Raw genomic sequence first — 17,360 nt, forward strand, 5'->3', positions numbered from 1 at the left:
GGGGAGGGCGGGGCGGGGCTGCCCCGCGCCAGTCCCAGCCGGTTCCAACCAGTTCGAGTCCTGCCCCAGCAGCAACAGCAGGTGGCCAGGCTCATTTTCCTACTTCATACCAAGAGTGAGATCCACACTTTCTTCCCTCGAGGAACCCACTCACAAGGGAAGCGGTAGATGACAAAGTGCACAAGACAGAGCTGCTGCTTTTCCCCAACCTTTCCTGCTTCCCATTCCCAGGAACAGCCCAGGCCAAGAGGGACGAGGAATTTGTTTTCATCCCCGCAGCACTTGCTACCACATGCTGAAGGAGACGCTGTCAGGCAGGTCTCTGGCAGTATCTAAATAAGCCTATTTTCCTTAACCTTTGTTTCGCTTTTTGCTATAAACACCAAACAATGAGCAAAGCAATGTACATTTGGAGAAGTACTCTGTAACATTCTAGGTATTTTAGTTTAGCCAACTTTTCCCCCACAGGGCAGCACTACCCAGTAGAGCTGAACAGCACTGAGCAACCTTTACGAACACACTGCCTTGCTGAATGTCTCAAAGGAACATTTTAATAAGCATCAACCAATTTTCATGATCCAGCTCTAAACGTAAACTCATAGGAGACTTAACAGAATGGCATCCAGCTTCTGCTCCGCAATCAGTTCCTGCTTCCTTCTGTGAGAAATACCGACTCACATCTTAGAATTTAAAGAGGACAAAGTCACATTTCCCACACTTCTGGTACGTTCCTGCCCTCCCAGTAAATTCAGGTACAAACGCTTCAAACAGCAGGAACTGAATACTTATGACGGAGATTAAACAAAGACAGATCGGCACTTTCCTTCTGGAAGTTCTGAGGCAAAGTAGGTTTTTCTTCCTAAACGCTATGATGTTTTGGTTTTCTTTTCCAATCAGAAAGAAAATTATAGTCTACAAGTAGTAATTAGTGTTTACTCTAGATGTCTACTCTGATTTATTTGTGACGATTAGGTTTACAACTGACTTCAAAGCACCCCTCCTGACTGAAATTGTAACCAACCAAACAGTGAGCAGTAAAAATGTTATGTTTCAGTTCCTATTACATATTTATGGCACCAATATAATGAGTAATTTCAGAGTGGAGATTATCCACACAAAATGGTATCTTGAAACATATGGTCTCCAGTAACCAGCAGATTATTGGCCATGCTATCGTGCAGTAAGTACTTCTAGGCTGGGATGCAGAATCCTCTTCTGCTGTCAGGGTAAAAGGTCTGGAAATAGCAAAAAACTGACCAGTGATCTAAACAGCTGAGATAATGGCACATACTGATCAGTATAATTGTAATTCCATCTAATGTGAACCTCCTTTTGACCTTTAATTTTATAGGAAGAACAGAAACATACAGAGGTGATGGTTTTCATGCAGCAGAAAATTGCTGGAGTTGAGGGTGGGGTGGAAGGGGAGTTTCTGCATCTACAGGCAGGTTATTTACTCTATGCGATAATATATAGATGACAAAATCATCCAAACCACTCAAACAGCTCCTATGATCTGCTACTGAGTTAAGCCATTTTTTTGCTTTCACCTTTCAGAGCTAACAAGCTGACTTAAATTTTGGTGCATTACAGCCAGCATTTTTATAGAAGTAGAATGGGAAAAGATCTGACAGCATAAAACACAACTGTTCTGTTTGTAAGCACACAGAACAGCCTGGTAAAGGGCACAGATGCTGAGGTGCTCTATTGCCTATTTCAAGTTCTTGGCTTTTCACATCCTAATCTGGATTGGAGTCAATAATAATTGGGACAATAAGGTCAGGAAGAATAAAGGACGAGCTTACAATACTGTATGCTATATATGGAACTCCCCCCCTCCCCGAATGTTTGGCAAAAGAATCTTTTTAAAAGTGGGGTTTTAGACACCAATAATCTAGGATGGGGAGAAAAATAACTTTGTGCACCAGAGTTGTGTAGTGACTACACACTTTGATCCTTGGGTCAGGATCCTCACAGATCTGGAAAACAAAAATGACAATGAGAAGCAAAACCTATCAATAGTCACATGCACCCTCACTTTCTCTATATTTCAGACAATCTGCAAAAGAAAGGGAATCAAGGCAAAAGCATACAGAAATCTTTGAAAACTTCTCAATCAGAATGGCCCTTGACAGAGATCCCTTACCCTGTGTTTTAGCAAGATCTTTCACACTTTCTTTTGGCCCTAGGAGCAAACAAACATTACCAGCTGGCTCCATTTGTGAAAGCTGTTTGCTTGCATGGACAAGGATTCCCACTGAAACTGCTCACAAAAGAGCTGGAAGGGATGAGTATATGAATCAATCAGAAGTTGGGTTCACTGGTGACATTCTACATTCACAGTTTTGTTGCTTCTTAGCAGACTAGAATGAACTTGCATTCCCTTATTAGTTTAATAATACATGATGGTGGAAATGTCTGTGACATCTCTACATGTCAGGAAAATCTTACATCCACTGTGGACATAACAAAGTCTGAACATCTTGATGTGAAGCTACTCAGAAAACCTCTGACCTGAGCCAACTGCTTGTCTGAAGAGACTCCCAAGCTCTGATGAATGTGTTCACTGTGAGCATTCTCATCAGTGGAGGAGGACATAATTGTATATATCTGACAGACTCCTGATACTCTACATCAAATCTCCGAAGAAAAGAATGATAGTTGGGGGGTGATCATTTGCTGAGAAAGTGACAGTCTGACAAGTAAACTGTATAAAGCCACAGCTGCAGGACCCAGAGATGAAGCCAGGCATTAGATGTTGAGAATACGTACGGCTCCGTATGCTCCACCAGAGACTGGCAGGTTTATAACGTAATGGACTGTCATGTTGAATGGGAAGTGATTAAAGGACATGTTTAGAGGAAGTCTTTACAGAAGGGTAGAGTACGATTGTCCCAATGAACTCTGTGGACTGAACCAGAACCAGACATGATTTTTTGGAACTGTCCCACTTTTATTACTGGCCCAAAATGTATGAGTAACAGCAATTAAGGCTCAGTTTCCTGAGCTAAATAAATAAATAATAATAAAAAAAATTTACCTTGCATACTTATCATACACAATTCCGTAATAGCATTTTTCAATAAAATTCATTCTTCAAGGGTAACACTTTCCATCAAAAGGAGTTGCATTCAAATTCTTAATATGGTAGTGGGAAACTAGCTAACAGTTAAAAATGTCAAGAGAAATCCTTATGTTATTGAAGCATTATCAATCTGATTATCTATGCATTTCAAGCATTACTATTGGTGTTTCAATGCTTTTTTTCAGCAATTCTGATCAAAACCACCTAAAACTGAACCTGCATCTTCAAAATCCCAACCCAGTGCTGATATTCATATTTAGAACAGACCTCTCATACTCATTAAAAATATAAATAATACTGATAAACATTGAAACATGACATGATACTCTTCTAAATATCTTTGACAGATTTCTAGGCAATCTAACTCATAAATGGAATTAGGCTCTAAACAAAGTCAGGGACATTACTTCACTCAGGTAATTTTTTTTTATCTTAAAATTCTGCTTCCAATATAGAATTTGTAAAAAACAGCCCCCAAAATGTAAGCACTTTAAAAAAGAGATATTATCATCCTTATAATTTTCTTCAAATATAGTTATATTGTATTTTATCATCGAAGTATCATTAGAAATAACAAATAATCTTTTCTTAGAAATGTCTTTGTTAAACTAATTTCTGAAATCATGTGAAGACAGATGTATTCAGTATTTAATGAATATTTATTTGCATCATTATGAAAATGCTCTATATTACTAATGGTGCACTTACATTCCAAACATAACGCACATATACCTCACATGTAGGGAATTATGAAAGAATCCAGCAGAGGGACCCCTTCAGTTAAAAATTAAACATCATCTATGAATCAGCCCTTGAATCAAAACCCACGAAGTCCCAGATTGTGCCTAAATTAGTAAGATCACACAAAGTGTAGCAGTATTTCTGATACAAGACAGGCATGTAAAACATAATAATAAATTATCTTTCTGGGTTTATACATTTCCAATAAAAAGATGTATAAGGATACTTTGCTATAGTATTTTAAGAATACCATTCAATTACATGTTATTTGGGCTGACTGGCACCACCATCCCCAACTTGCTAAATAACACTATGTCAGTATTAGAGGTAGGAAAATTAGCTAGTTAGAAAATTAGTTAGTTGTTACCTGACAGTAAAATAAGAAAAAGTGATATAGCACTTTTGGAGTGCTATGGTCCTGCTATGGAGCAGAAATTAATATGAAATATGTCTCCTCCTCAGAAAAGTCTTCTTAGAATTAAGTGCTTTCCTCAGAATTAAATAGGACGTCCATTAGAATTTGACCATATGAAAACAATCTTCAACTGAAGTAGCACAGAAGAAATGTGTGAACTCATAAAGCATCCTATAATATTGGAATTGAAGCATGTTGATGACTGGTACTAAAATACATATATTTAGAAAGTACAGTTCTGAAGCAAACGCTTCCGGAATGTATCTTTAATTCGAGGCAAAATTTTATCAGAAAATGTAGTTTTTGCAATAGTTGCTATGGCAGCTTACCCAGTCATGCCACTGTAGAAACGATTAATTTTTCACATTACAGGAACCTGATATTTCATAACTTTCCACTCTTTACTCTTAGATTCTGTGAACTCCCAGAATATTATTTCTACCTATTGGTATCTATTGGTAAAATCTTTGTAACCAATGATTATTCACACTGCAATATGACAAAACCCCATGCTTCTAGAACATTTATTCTAAAAAAACTTGTAAGCTATGAAATTCTGCTAATGCAAATTCAGAAATGATAGCTTATTTTTCTGTCTGTTTCACAGTGGTTTACAACATTCTAAGATATTCATTACATGTAAAATGCTACTTGACAACATGGGCCATAATATAGCTGTGCTATTACATCAAGACTGAAAAGTAAATCAGGTTCCACCCATTAAAAATTTAACCAGGTTGTATTTCTTTGATATATACTAGTAACACGCAGATACAGTTTTGAGACATAAAATAGCTGTGGGGAAAAGCGTTTTCTTTTATAATCATTACTACTGTTCCATAAATTAGGCTATTTACACATGAAGAGGTAGTCCGAAATCTGCAAACCCCTTACCTTTAAGGGTATGCCTTTTTCATTAATAGACAAAATTCACAATCCAGCGACTTACTGTGATTAGACAGAAAACTGATGGCAGACTTATCTTTGAACCTATTTGTTATTGCTGATATAGAAAGAATGTAACAGTGATATTTTACTAATAGCAAGAGACAATTTCCATTTCCCTGCACGCAACATAATACTTTCACTGTGCCCTTTGTCTAAAAATTCATCTCTTCCTTCATCAGGCTGTCTGGAAGCTTCCTTCTTTCTCTCACTGCAATTCTCACCTGTTCCCTTATCTTAATAACTCAACTCCTCCTTCAAACATTCTCACACTTGCATGGCCTTGCAGTGATTGTCAGGATGTCAGCATAAAGTGATTTTTTTTTTTTCAATTTTTCATTAATTTTGATGGACATGTAAAAATTTACCTAGAGTTAAAAAATCATTTTGGGAAATAATTTTTTAATTAAGTATGCCAAGATGATGGAGAAGTTTGTAAGTGTATCAGAATAGCAACATGGGAAATAACAGAAAACGGTTCACAAAAAAATATTTTATGACATGACAGTATTGATAATTTTTCATGGTAAAATTTTCCTTTAGTGTTTCAACAAGAGAGACAATTCAAACATTAAAAATAAATGCTCTTCTCTATTCACAGGCTAGCTTCATCTCTAATTTTCATATTCTTAATACTTTCTGCATTCTCCTTTTCCCAAGCACTGCTAGAAAGAAATGAAATTCAGTATTACCTACCAATACAACACAGGATTATTTTTTTCCCCACGTAAGCAATGTGATGATAACTATCACACTGAAGACAGAAGGCAGATTGTGATTTCTACCCAGTTGACACACAGTGAATTTTTGATCACCATGTAGGGAAAGAATACAACTTGTAAGTTTGTTTGAAAGCCTCATTAGATGACCTGAATTTGCTGGGCAGAAAGTATATGATGAGCAAAGAAATGAAAAGGTATGTGACTACTTTTCCTGTCTTCTCAAAGCTGCCTATATGACTCTATTTGAGTATTCCTACAGAGGTTTCTTACCTCATATATATACATACAGATAAGCAAGTAACTGTGAACTTGAGGAACTGTAACCAGTATATCTCTCTCTCCCAATATCTATGTAACTATATATATAACAATATATATTAGAATCTCCAGACACATTTCTAATTTTTGAAGTTGCATACAACAACTTCAAAATTACAGCACTTGCATAGTAATATTGGCTAAATTCTTAGCATCTTGGGATTACAGAAACTCCTCACTAGTCATTTAAAAATGCTACAGATAAAGAGAGAAGTAGGAAAATATAAATTCAGAACTATAGGTCTATAAATATACTTCTTTTCTTAAAGGTTATAGTCTAAATACACTTCACTGCTGAACACTTAGATTTGTAGTAGTGCTCAGCTCTACTGCATAGAAAATATATGCCACATCTCATTTACTTAACTGAACTCACAGTACCTCTATGTGCTTGAAGAACATACCTAACACTGTGGTTCCTATATCACAGGTAAAATAAATTTACTTCCAAATGCACTTAAATATGGAATTTCTTCCTGTACATTATCTCCACTATAAAGTTGTCCCTACTATAAAACATTTATACCAGAACACTACTTTCTGTCTCTTATCAGCAGGTGGCTTCCTTTCTCCGAAGTTCAAGATCTTAGTACTACAAGACACCAAGTTTTAATACAAATGGCTGTTATGAACAACTAAAAATTGCTTTAACTAGCAAACAAAAAATTTAAATAAATTATTAATACTGGGAAAAAACGAGGTGGAAGAAGTATGAGATCTCAGAGTTTGTTTCTTAGAGAAGTCAGTTGTAATGTATTGCGTTCTCATAACCTGAGAATCTAAAACACAGTTCTAACTCCCTGTGTGTAGGTTATATAAAACACAGTTAGCATATTGCTGTAAGATGGATAACCAGTATATTCAGGTAGATAGGCATCAGTACAGAATCAAGACACAAAAGTAATTCCCCCAGCCTACTCCTTAAGCATTTGCAGGAATGATTTTGGGGATTGCGCTTCAGAAAGAACATGGAGAGCGTGCGTCTAGAGGACAGCAATGAGACTGATTCACGTCTACAGTATCTCATCAGTGAGGAAAACACATGGGAAAAAAAAAAAAAGACTGCAAGAATTTGGCTTACTCTAGGCTAAAAAAGAGAAGATATCTTTAAGTCTCAAACACTTGCATGAAGAAAAATGGAATAATCTACAAATAAACAGGATGACCAATAAATAATGGGCTTAAATTAAAACAAGAAGGATTTGTCTAGCCCTTGAGAAAAAAAAAATGTTAAAGAAAGACAAAACTGTCATGGAAGAGACTATGGAGTCTCCACTGGAAGAAGCTTTTGAGAACAAATCGGGCATCATACATCAGTAATTACAGTATTTGATCCCTCCTTGTTATCTAATCATTAGAGGTGTCCTTTAATCATACTTTTTAAAATCAGTAAATGACTCCTTTACGTCAACAAGTCAAACATCACTGCATTACCAGCTCAGTAAGAATTTAAATATATATATACACTTCTGTTTGCTCAGCAAACCAAATATTTTGTATGTTCTCCAGATGTAATCTTTCTCATAACTCATCTCAGTTAATAATACATGTCCAAACCACTACAATAAGTAGTAGAAAGAAACATAGAAATAGGAAACCATGAATTCACCCAAGGGAACCAGGAAATGTTAAATATTTAATTCTGTGCTTTCAAATCAAAATCATGAAATCCAACAGTCTGATGAGCTATCTGTGGAAATGATACTGATAGCCCTCCCCTTATTTTTCTGTTTTTCAGCTCTGGATATTTATGTTTTATTACAGTCTAGCTATAAGGTCCTATATACCATCCTCTCATGTCTATATATTAGATCTTTTATTGTTTGGACTGGTACCTCTGGGGATTGCCAGAAGTTTCCTAAGCATTGAAATAAGCCAGAAGATAGTGCCAACATCATCACATTATACCAACACTTCTTGCTATTTTCAGGGTCAAAAGACTTAAAAAAAAAAAAAAGCTAACTACTGGTAGCACAGATAACAAAAGCGGGACAATTAACAAGATTAGATAATCATTTAGGTAACCAAAGATGAACAGTGCTGAACATGTAGCTGGTATGTTGTGAAGAAGAGGAAACAGGAGCATCTTTCTTATTTTTACTGGCAAAATCCAAGCTGGCAGGTATCTCCAAATTCAATATCCAAAATAAGTAAGTCATCGAAGACATTAAAATACCCCAAAAGATGGCGAACCACCAAAACAGAGAACTGTACTGTTCTTTTTTTGTAGAGTCAATCTCTATTGTCATTAAAGTATATTAAAGTACATTATCTATACTACACTACTTTGAATTTAATGACAAAAGATTTTCTGAAAGCTCAGCTGGGGAGACAAACTTGCTGTAAGTTATTTTCGGTGGTATTGCTTGACTTTTTTTTTTTTTTAATTTCAGTGTGTTTATTTTCCCCAAAGCAATTTCAACTACTGCCTTACATAGCTTTTATTTAATTTGAAATCAATAAAACAACGGACGTATACCCTTGGTATTCAAAAGTGACATTTCTCCTTTGTTTTTACAGCACACAAACCAAACAAAAATCAATACTTTATCTTTCTACACTTGAATAATAAGGGTAATAAAGCAGCAAGCTCACAGTGCTATATAATATTGACTATGGAGTCTTTCAAGATAAATTACAAAGATTTAAAAAAAATCTTGGTAAGCCAGCACTACTTTTTTCTTTATCAGTTGACAACACAGTTTGAGGGAATAGGTGCATACAAGCATAGTATACAAGCTAAAATACATTAAACTAGATATAATTCTTTGTAACACCCTTCCAATAAAAATGTAGTCCTAGACTTCCAATAAAAATGTAGTCCGGATTTAAAAGTGAACACATTTTACATTTTTACTGTAGTGGAAAATGATGCAAGTTTCATGATAAAATTCGCTGATTAGAGTCCATGACTTGTGCAATATATGGAGAATCATATCTAACAGCATAGATCAGCACCCATCTGGAGTCAAATAGTGGTTATTAGCAGAAGAGAAATTTAGAGAAAAGAAGTTATTCTGGAGGCAGTACTTTTTTTTTTTTTTTTTTTTTTCAAAAAAAACCTTTTAAAGATACACCTTTTTGGTGAATATGAGAGAACAGTCAAGATCTACCTTATTATTATTTATAAAGTATGTTTTGGATATAAATTTAAGCTAACAAATTTTTGTCGGTCCGCTTAAAAGTCAACCTTTTACATGTTGTCTTGAAAGAATTGTTTTAATAGATTTTTAAATTTAAAGCTCATTCCAATATGAATGTAGCTCACTTACCAATTTTTATTTTCATACTAAAACTCTAATGAATCATTGGCTGCCACTGGTACGTGCACATAAAAACCTAAATTTTAAGCGTTGTAAATGCAAAGCTATTAAGCACTTTGACTCAGAGGACAACAGAAAATGGTTTTAGCAGACAGGAAGGGGTGGTATGTTGCTGAATATTATTGTGTAAAATAAATGAAAGCTGTTCTAAAACAACCTCACTGTAATTCATCCCAATGTGTTCTCTAGTCTTCTAAAATAGCAATTGCCTACCAAGACCACAGCATAAAACATGTAACATTATATCATGTGCTTTATCTTGATCCTATAGGATATTTCAGCTTTAAAAAAAGTATGTCCAGCTGTAACTCTCAAGAATTGTTATTTTTTAGCTTCGCAACTATCTTGTAGGAAATTTTTCTTTCATTTCAAGGAGGCTTAAGATTTCTGGAGAAATTTGCTAAGGTACTCATTTTACCTGAAAACTGGTTTCTTCCACTTATACAGGGAAGTGTCATACTTTGCACTAAGTCTCATGACTAAATAGTTTTTTTTTTTCCTGGATAAATTACTGTAAAATGTAAAATTACAGTTTTCATGCTAATTACTCTATAAACTCTAAGGTCAGGAACTTTTCTTGCTAATTTCTCTGAGATTAGTGCTGCCAGCTATTTTGGAGCACATTATGGTTTGATTCAAACACATCACTACCATCGACCTTAGGACTGATGCCAGTGTCAGAGGTCCAGTGCAGCCAGAGAGATACCACACTAGACTGCACCAAGGTTGGGATGCTCATAACCCGAGTGTAGAACCTCTGACACACGTCAGGCTCAGGAAGTCAGATTGTCTTAGCAAGGTGCAGAGCTCCAAACTTAGCAGCAGGAAGCCAAGAGAGCTCAGCACAACAGTTCTGACTTTATACTGATCCCTTGTCACAGCTCAATGGACACACCAACTCTGAGGAATCTTCTTCCACTTTCCAAGGGGCTGTGTGACCTTTTACAAAGCTCACCAATGCACACTGAGTACCCGTAAAAGGAGCAAGTAGCTATGCAATGAAATTTTCCACTTGAGCTAACTCCAAAATAACTACCCCAGACACATATGTCATTACAATATTCTGAACTGCAATGTAATGTGCAAATGCTTCTCTGACAGAAAGGTTCACGTTCTACCAAGATTTTAACATTTTTTCAAGGATTTCTCTCAACAGTAAATGTGAGCTCCATCCAGATAAGGATTCCTTAAGTCAAAATCCAAAAGCTTACTCACTTTTTCCTAGAAAAATAAAAGACTATACTAAAAAATAGCCAAAAAATACACCCTCTAAAAAGTGAGAATTTAATGAAATTCTATTCTGCTTTGAGACTTGAATATAAGTCAATGTTGATATCAAATGAGGAAAGCAGAATCAAAATTTCCAGATTTCTGGAAAATAAAAATTCGAATAAAAATCAACAGAGTTTAGACATCTAAATCCCAATTCCCAAATGCAACAATTTATGGAATTTAACTGAAACACTAAGGAGAGATTTATGTTTCTGAGTTTTGATGCCGAAGCAACAGGAAATAAGAAATCTAAGTCTTTGGTAGATACTTCATTCTTTTCTAGTGTAACATGATTAAGAATTTTATTTTTAAAGTATTTACAGAAATTTTCATTTTTTTTTCTCGTTATTGGCCCTTGACTTAAAAAGTAAACATTTAAAAAAATGAAAATTGAGGGAGACGGATCACATACCCAGCTATGCTGATTTCCAACAATTTTCTGTTCCAAAAACCAGTTGATAAATGAAGCTTTAGAACAAAAGATGAAAATAAAGACTTCTCATCTCTCTAGGCTTTTGGACACAATTTTAGGAAAAACACAATTATAAGTTCCAGTAACCTTTTATAGTCCGTTTCTGCATCTGATAACTTGAACTAAGCTATCTGGCACCCTGAGCTTGACCAATGATTATCTGCTTCCCTTTTTTGATACATGCTTCACAGAAAGCAGGAATGAAATTCAAGGCTGTATTTACCTTTCTTACCTGGCTGTGCTAATCCAGAAGACAGTTAAGTAAACAGACTAAAAAAAGTCAGAGGTACACACAGTATTCTATTATATTTCTATCAAAATTTCATCAGCTTCTGAAAAAAATCCCACACTACATTACACAGCTTCATTACAGTCTTCACACAGAAAGCAAGGGAAAAGTGCCATCATATTCTCATGGCAAAATTTAGTCATGATTGGTAATGCTAAAATCTATACAGCTCAGATAGCATTTAAGGGATCAAAACTAGTTTGATAAATTTTGACACAACTTTATCCTGTTGGAACATGTTCCCAACCAAACTGGAAGCATCCAATAAAAATTAAGTGAAATTTTCTTTCTGACATAATCCTGTTTCAGCATTTTCCAATTTAAATATCTCCATTGTTATTTCCAAAATTACTACTTTTTCATTCAGTAATACAGGATTAGTTAAAAGATTAAATTAAAGTAGAATTAAAATTGATTTAAAGTTAAAATTAGTTAGCCCCCACAGAATAATAAGGCAACAATTTTTGGAGCGATTTATGAAATAATTAGAGACTGGAAATTTCCTGCAATCCTAAGTAACACAGTGGTACTAGGCAGGCAGGACACGCTCTTGAGGCTACATATTGTTCAGAAAGCAGAAAGTAGAGACCTCAGGAAATGATCCCTGGCAAAGGCGTTGTTCAGTGTAGATGCTGGAGGAAGTTAAACAGAAAACATTTATCAGAAATTTCCGCCCAGAGAGGAGATATGCTGTTTTAGGGCAAAATGCAAACATTACTCAGCAGACCAAGGGCAAAGGAAATAGGAAACAGGCTAGAGAGTTCTCTGAAATAATCTGTCACTGAAATGTGAGAAAACATTCTCGTGTGTTGGCAATTCTTTTATTTCAGAGCCTTCCACAACTCAAGATCCTTTTGCAGCATTGTGCCATTATCTGAAAGTTGGCTACTTCCAATTAAAACTTCTTAAAGGTAGGATAAAAAGCTTAAGTTGGTTCCTATCTTGACATATCATTTGCATGTTTATTATTTGAGCCTTTGGAATAACTCATAGGAAAACCATGAGCTTATCACGGAAACAATACATCTTGGAAACACTGTAACAGTTGACTTTGCTGCTTTTTACAGCCTGCAGAGAAACACCAATGATTGAGTCAAAATCTTTCAGGAGTCTCTCTATCTAGAAGGGCAGAGTACACCTCTGCGAAGGGTGTCCCCCCTGAGCCTGGTAGTGTTCGGACAAGGGGTGGAGCAGTCCTTTTGGCTGCCGATGCGGAGAAGAGGAAACCTACTCCTCATATGCAACACCAAACTCGTACGTGGGTAGAGAAAGAGACTGTGCTTTGAACTCTGCATTTTTAACCTTGAAATACTTGACCACAGGCAGTAAATATCAAGAATGCCTTAATGACAGGTAATGCAGCTGCTTGCATGAGTGAAGACAAAATATATGCTTATTAATATTTAACTATTGATATTTTTATCATATTATTGGTCAAATGAACAGAACAGTAAGTCCTTATGGAGGGCAATATACTAACAACCCTTCCTTCACCCATGGCTTTTATTCTCAACTTTGATAAAAAAAAAAAAATACTTTCTCAAAGGTAAAGATGAATGTTAGAAATCATAGCTGCTGCAGTTAGAGCTGGATTATCTTTTGAACTCTAGTATCCTTGAGTTCTTATTCAAAAAATATTACTGGAATTGTAGTAATGCCCTCAGTTTGACAGATGCTTTCCAGGCTTATCTGAAAACACAGTGGGAAAGAGAGAGAAGTACATTTTACGGAATATTCACACTGTTTAATTCCACATACCAATATATGAAACAAAACTCTCTAGATGCCTCAGCAGAAGAGAGGCTTCTCCTGAGAGTGATTTAGGGCAATTAAATTAGGCCTGTTGTTCTGAATTGCACTCTGAAGGCTCATAAAGCTAAGCAAAGTAAATATGTCCTACAACGTCTGGTATCAAGACTACATAAAAGAATTGCAAGCCAGGAAGAAGTAATACGCTAGGAAAATAATTAACATGATTGCAATCTTGTACTCAACTGGATGCTGGTCTGTGTCTACCTGCTCTCTTGTCTCCATTGTTCACTGTTCGTATCTTTTTCCTCACACTACTTTCTGGTTTAAACTACAGTACCATGTGTTCCTCACCATTTCCTTAATTTATAACACAGATAAATAAATGACTTCATCAAGAAGGATTCAACCATATAGTGTACTCACATACCTAAATGCTTACAACATTTCTGAAGTAGGCCTTAATTTATTGTACACGAACAGAGGAAGTGGATCTTTATAAAGCGTCTCCTCAGTGAGGAAAAAACAGTTTAAAAGTATCTCATTCATAAAGCTTGATAACATCGAGAATGCTACAGTGACCATCGCTGTTGCGGACAAATGTGATGCAGACAGTAAAATAGTGGGAATGCAACAGAACTGAATAGCAGGACATAACTGCAGTAGCAATTTAAGCTTGGTTTTGTTGAAAGAGAGAAGGACAAAGAAATTACACAAATTAGTTGGGAGATATGATCACATCAGAAAGGATAAAAGAAGTTCTCAGTAGCTTGTTTTTATTTCTGTAATTCATTATACTTCACTTGGCAATACTGGGAGGACTGTGAGGGGTGCTCTGAGTTGCATGGCTGGATCTCTGGGTATGAAGCAATTTTGCAGGGTGCGGACGCTCTGCAGTGAGCTCGGCAGCCCTGGCTCCAAGATGCACGTCCTGGTGGCATCTCAAAAGCAGAACTGAGAAGCCTGCAGCCCTGAACCTGCCCATTCTGCATACTGGGGGACTGACTGGAGTATTAAAGTACTGGCTTATTTTCCAACTGTTGCTTTGAAAGAAAAACTGAGTACACAATAGAGCAGGGCACCGTGTGGTTTCCTCCCGTGCCGAAGCAGGATGCAGCAAAACGTGCCTGGAGAGCAGCATGGGGAGTGCCTCAAGAACTGCTCTGAACCATAGACTCAGCCTGTATTGCCACATCAATAAATGAAAAGGATGCTGAAATAATCTGTATACTGCACTTGTATTAATAGAGAAGTCAAACGGCTTGGCAAGGAAGAAGCAGTTAAAAAAGGGAGAAACTACATACATGAAGAAAATAATCCTGTTACCTCCAAGTTTCATGACATTTCCATATAATTAGACAGCTCTATGTTTTCTCAAACACTGGTTGTCTTACAGCTCTGTAGGTAGTGATGACAGCTAACTATTCCAATGTCTATGTAAAGTGAGAGATCAGATTCAAACAAATATCTCCAGGAAAATTCATTTTCAAAACCTCTCCACCTTGATGTTAGTGTCACTCAAAAGCACTAATCTTGCCTAATTCTCTCAGTCAGTAGAGCTGACCCCCACTGGATCAGGTTTGGGGAATAAGTTTAGGAATATCAAGATGATGAGGAAGTTTGTAATCCTCTTCCTAAAAGTACTGCATGGATAACCATAAGGTTTAGGTTCCATTGTAAGAACCACCAGCCTGATTGCTTATTTTTAAACAGTTCACTATTTCTACTGTTATTTGTTGGTAGAAACATTGTGCCACTACTGAAAACCAGCCAATATATTTATTGCTTTTCAGCCTGGATATTAGGAAAAAGATGTATCTATTTTTGTTAAAATCTGAACATTTTTGGACTGTAACAAGAACATATTGCCTTTACTCTTACATAGAGCTTTACTGTCAAAAAACTAGCAAACGAAAAATACCCCTCAGAAAACACTCAGTATAGAGCAAGCTAATGCATCATTTCAAGTATCAATTTCTGCAAATACCATATCATTAGACAGTATTCATATAGAAGTCTTCTGCATTCATATGAGCCTACTCTGAGGCAGGAAAACAAGAACTGAGGAACTACATGTCTCCAACTCTTGGGGAATTGACCGTTTTCTGTTTGGAAACTGGCTGTTAACGCAATTACCACCATGCAAAGCATGGTGATAAGACATAACTGATTTAAATTTGTATGGAGTTAAGTATACGCTCTGTAAATACAGAAGGTCAAAATAGGCAGTGATGTCAGGATACGCGAAACAACTGAACCCACAGATGCCCATTTTAGAGAACATGAAACAAGTTACTCCTGGGTTGCAGAAGACATGAGTAATCTCTCTATAAAATACACATATATGATATGCAGCTATTATAAAATTCCCAGTTAAACTCCTTTTACAATATGGTGCTACTCTATACTGGTACTAAATAAACAAAGTTAGAAAACACCATCCTATAGTTGTCCTATAATGATATATCTAAAATATTTTAAACAGTATTAGGTGGTACTAAACTGTCATGGTATGCTACTACTTCATGCTGGAGCAAACTGTGCAATGACCATTTTGGCCAGTCTAGCAGTACCTACCTTGCCACAATGATAAATTAATCCTTACGGTAACTATGTCTTCAGCAGATATGTTCAAAAGTTTGACTCAATGAGTCTTCAAAAAAAAAAAACAAACAAAACAGATGAGGCAGGATTTAATTATTTGACTAGAACCAAGCAGCCCCTCGCTTCAATATCCAGAAATAAAATTACACAATCTAAAGTGTGCAACATTTTAATATTTAGATCAGAAAGGGAACAGGATTGTCTCTATTAAGAAAATACGAAGCCTTTGTATAAAACACTGTTTACTACATGCTAGATAATTATCTTGTCAAATAATAAGAGAGTGTCAGTTTTGTTTCATTAGCTGAAGATACTACAAATTACATGGAAAATGTCCAAGGAATAATAATATCTAGTAACACCATCCCTTGGAGGAGTTTTGGTGACTTTTTTTTTTTTTTATTTTCTCTCTCTCTCCACTGCATATTTAGTGTAGAGAATTTTTAGACAGAAAAGCCCCCAAATTTAGCCCACAGCCTGAAGTGTAAATACCTGGAAGGGGAAAGCAGCTCCATCAAAGTCTATATGTCATATCACATTTACAACCAGATCCAAGTGTATGATGATTGGTATAACGTAATCTAGATGAGGCTCACTGAACAAGGTCAATGGGATGGAAGAATTGGCATCCCTCTCACTTTCTCTTACCAAAGAATATATGCGTGCATGTGTTCTACTACCAGATAGGCTGGCTGACACTCTTATTTTTCCTTGTATGCAAATCCAACACCTTCTCTCAAACACTCTGGTGTTTATACTACAAATAACTGTACTATAAATAACCTCCAAAACCATGCACCAAAAAAAATTAAAAAATAATTTCAGTATCTTGAGGCAGCAGTTTGCTAGTTTTGATGAAACTCTAGGAATTCTTGAATACATGACTTACCCTCTGAACTGACCAGTGGGCTAATTTTACTTTGTAACTCCATTTAAAAATGGCCAGTGCTAGATCAGTACAAAGAAAATAAGTCGATAAAGGATGATTAAAGTTTATGGGATTTTTAAGGCTCTTTGTAAATGAATGGATTCAGAAGTCACTGAGAAAGGAATAAACACATTAACTCCAGCAATCCTGCAGGTCCTGTTTTTCAGGGCAACCCCGTATTGTCACAGTGTATTTCATAGATCTTTTCAATTACATGTGTAACAATTTAAAATCACAGGCTAGAAGGGTCTTGTGGAGGTCCTAGTCCACCAAGCCCAACCTTCCTTTCAATGCATGGTTAGCTATAAAATAATAGCTAAAATGAAATTTTAATAAAATAAGAGACATTTGGCATTATTGAAAATAAGAGCAAAAAGATGACTTTGCAGTAGATACTTGCATATCAGGTTTTCAATTAGCAAGTTTTAATAATTGCTGGCACACATTTACCAAAATTAGCGACAAGAATGTTTTCTCTAAAAAGACTGAATTTTTTT

General features: G+C 36.0%; 1 protein-coding gene and 1 long non-coding RNA gene across 2 annotated transcripts in view; one reads left to right on the forward strand and one right to left on the reverse strand.

Annotated features, from left to right (window-relative positions):
* The window catches only part of LOC106895637, a 190,344-nt gene that overhangs the window by 123,668 nt on the left and 49,316 nt on the right, over positions 1-17,360 (reverse strand). The gene's annotated exons all lie outside the window — the stretch shown is intronic.
* KLHL4 (kelch like family member 4) overlaps positions 12,394-17,360 on the forward strand; it is an 89,839-nt gene continuing 84,872 nt past the window's right edge. Inside the window, exon 1 of the mRNA XM_014955165.1 lies at positions 12,394-12,493. The gene's annotated coding sequence lies outside the window, so the exon portion shown is untranslated. The remainder of the gene's footprint in view (positions 12,494-17,360) is intronic.

The sequence above is a fragment of the Calidris pugnax genome, unplaced genomic scaffold, assembly GCF_001431845.1.
Source record: "Calidris pugnax isolate Ruff unplaced genomic scaffold, ASM143184v1 scaffold38, whole genome shotgun sequence".
Taxonomy (NCBI): Eukaryota; Metazoa; Chordata; class Aves; order Charadriiformes; family Scolopacidae; genus Calidris; species Calidris pugnax.